We start from the raw sequence: 3,724 nt of genomic DNA, 5'->3' as shown, positions 1-3,724 counted from the left end.
CAACAAGGTAGCTCTATTAGGCTGCATTTGCACTACAGTAACAATGCCGTTTGACACCAGTTTAACTGCTATAGCTCCATTCTGTGGAATCCTGGTATTTATAGTTTATTGTGACACTAGAGCTCTCTGACAATGTAGGCTAAATATCTCACAAAACTACAAATCCCAGAATTCTGTAGCACTGAGCCATGGCAGTTAAAGTGGTGTCAAACTGCATTATTTTTGCAGTGTGTGTTGGATCTTAGTCTCATGTAGGAAAATCAACTGATAATCCTGTGGCATGTTAAAAGACTAACCACTTTTTTATAGTGTGAGCTTTTGGGAGATCATCAGATACAAAACAGTTTAACACTACTGTTTAAATGTTATGCAGGCTGTAACCATAATAAACAATTACTTGGGTGTAAGGCCCAGTGAACTTAATAAGACTTACTTTTCAGTAGACATGCCAAGGATTGCACATCAAAGTAAGGAATGTAATAGTAAGGAATGTAATAGTTAAACAGTCCTTAAACATTATATCTGTCAGGAGATATAATGGTCTAGATCCAGAGAGCTATGTGGGAAACAATCAAAGGTATATGGATTCTTCACTCTTCGTTTTTTTTAAAAAAAAATAGTGGACTTTTGTGCCACTGTGTAATATATTCTGGAAAGACCCCCTCATTTTCAAAAGTACTTTCATATAAGGAGTGGCATATAGTGCCCAAAAGAACGAAGACCAAAGTCCATTCCCCAATTTCTATATCTCAAATTCAACATGATGCTATTTGGTTGCAGGATAATATGACCCAGACAGAAATCATCAGCTTAAATAGGTACCTGTCTGTCTATAGCCTATCCTGGAAATCTCAGACACACCTACAGAAAACAAAACCTGCTTGAAAATAGTAGGATTTGGTTTTGATGAAATGAGGATACAAAATTCTGGAGGGGGGGGGGAATGCCATTGTTTTTTAAATCAAATTTCCAGGCCGTTTCCTGAAATCCAGTTTTTTAAATATAGATAGATTTTGATTCTTCCATTCTGGAGATGAAAACATCTTCAATTTGGCTTTGAAGTATTGCTTGAACCACTCAAGAAAGTCTTAATGCATGTAAGAAAAGATTATATATTGCAGGACGCTATTTATTATCAGCCTTCAGTACAGAACACAAGGTGGCAGCAGAAAGCATTTCACCAGTCAGTTGATAAGGCCTGTTTCACTTTAAACATATGTTTAGAGGATTCTGCTAGGCCCTAACATTTTCTTTGAGAAATCTGTTTAATAGGGTTATTTTTAGAACAGGACCATCCTAATAGCAGGACAGAGGACTGCTTTCTTTTGTTGTAGTCTGAGATTGCAATTCAGCAGGCAGTCTACAGGGTATGAACAAGTGATCAAATGTGGGTGTATGGATGGTGCCAGAAGAGTTTATACCTGTAAGTATGAGTGCATTTAAGGAAAGGAAGAAGAGGAGGAGGATGTCCAAATCAATACAAGTCATCCTTGTTCCAGGCAATGAGTTCAGCCAGGTTGAGATGGAGGCCTGTGCTGAGATTTAGCCAGTATGAGCAGAACCATGGACAGCTCCAAGTGTAACCCAGTTTGGATGCTAAAACAAATAGAGAAGTGGCCACCACCGTAGTCAGGAATTATCGCGGTTTTAATAGATTGCTGCTTGGTCTAAGTCCTCTCCCAGTAATAAGAATGTATATTTTAAGGGTCTTTGTCCAGTTCTGAGATATAGCCAGGTTAGTCTGGAATATCAATGTGCAAAGAGATCTTGTAGCACTTTTGTATGTGAAAGAATTTATAGCACAGGCTTTCACAGTATTGGTCTACTTCCTCACATGCCAGGAGTGAGTTGGTGCCCAGAAAGGACCTTTATGATCAGACTGTATGAATAACCATAGAAATGCAAAACTTGTGGTTGTGGTGATGTGGTGACAAATTCAATTTTAACAATCGTCATTAAGGGACAAAGGCAGGAGTAAAGATGTTGTCTAAGGCCAACGAGAGTGGATGGTGAGTGGTGGAGGGAGTTTTGGAATGTATTGTGTGCAGGTTGGGAACCACTGCAATTGAGAAAGTTGTGGCTTGGCTACAATTTCTGAGGTAGAGTCCTTGGGATCCCCGAAAGGCGGTCACTAGAACAGAATAGGGAGGTGATGGTGGGATGAGCACCAGGGGTTCTTCCTGCATCATCTGGGGTCTGGGTTGTGTGAGACTCTCTCCCCTTGACATCCTTGGAGTTTATTCCTCTACCCCCTCTTCCTTGGAGCAGTCAAGCCTGACGTTACACAGTGGGCACATGGATTGTGAAAGTTACTGTTTTGTACCACAGCACACAGCTTCCTGCAGCCAACACAAAGGGAGGAAGGGCTATCATATCTCAGTAGATGTTTGAGGCCAGCATTGCAAGCCTAGATATTGTACCAATTCAGGCAGATGCTGCCATGCTACGTGCTCCCCTCCATGCAGTTATCCCAAATTGGGTAGATCCAAACATCTGCATTTTGCAGTTGGGGAAACTGAAGCTGAAACAGTGCATCTTCCTTATGATTCCATACACACACATATACACAGAGAGAGAGCCCTCTGGTCCTTTAACTTGTGAGGGAGTTTACAAGAATCTTTTGGAATAGAGCTGGGATTAGGGACACATGAATCCCTCCCATACAGAAGGACCCCTCCATCTGATGAGGGAGGGAAAGGAATTCAGTTTCTAATCTGCAAGAAACCATTCTTCCCTCAAGGTTTAAAAAGAAGCGAGGAGAAACTGGGTTCACGAGACACATTTTGTCAGAACTCAGGCTCTTCACACACACACACATTTCAAGAACAAAGTTGAGGAGACATTAGCAGTAGGGAGCTTAATCCTCTTTTGCTTCATTCCCAATATAGACATCCCAGTGAAATGCAACACCCGTGTCCACCTCACACAAAAACCAAGTGAAGGTTGTTGTTTTTGTTTAACATTCAAGTCAAAGACGGTAAAATCCTATAACAATTACATTCCACAAGGGAGCAGCCTTGAGCCATTCTAGTACCAAGGCTGTCCATATTATGTGAGCGATTCATCTCATCTGAGCAGCAGAGCTTCAGTGCCATATAAGGGCAAAATATTATGAAGTTTGTTATTATTGTATTTCACACTCTGAGGAAAGTTTATTAATTAATTATCTAAATTATTAATGTGATAGATTTGTCCCCATGATTGTCCCATTAACACTGAAGCAATGAAAGTGGTATGAAACTATTAACTGTGAAACTAATAACTGTGGAGTTATTCCATTTTTTTAATAAACAAAATTGTCAGAATGTCCAGAGGCAGGATTGCTCCCTCCCTGCCAGATAATGTAAGACAGTTTTGTTTGTGGAAGATTGCCAAGGATTTGGTTTTGGAATTTCTCGTCTATTATATACTACTTCTTCTTCTTGTGTGCCTTTGTTTATTAAAAAAATGGAATAACTCCACAGTTATTAGTTTCACAGTTAATAGTTTCATACCACTTTCATTGCTTCAGTGTTAATGGGACAATCATGGGGACAAATCTGACTTATGGCAACCTTAAGGCAGCCCCATCACAGGTTTTTCATGGAAGAATTTGATCTAGGCCTGAGTGTGCAAGGTCCTCCAGATCATTCCAAGTCCTCAGGAGAAAAAGCATTAAGGGTTGGATGAAATGCAGCACATGGCTCTGTGCTAGCTTGCTTTTCTAAGGTTCCTGTTGCATCAT

This window comes from Sceloporus undulatus, chromosome 1, assembly GCF_019175285.1.
Source record: "Sceloporus undulatus isolate JIND9_A2432 ecotype Alabama chromosome 1, SceUnd_v1.1, whole genome shotgun sequence".
Classification (NCBI taxonomy): Eukaryota; Metazoa; Chordata; class Lepidosauria; order Squamata; family Phrynosomatidae; genus Sceloporus; species Sceloporus undulatus.
The sequence above is the reverse complement of the archived record's forward strand: the minus strand, read 5'-3'. Positions refer to the sequence as shown.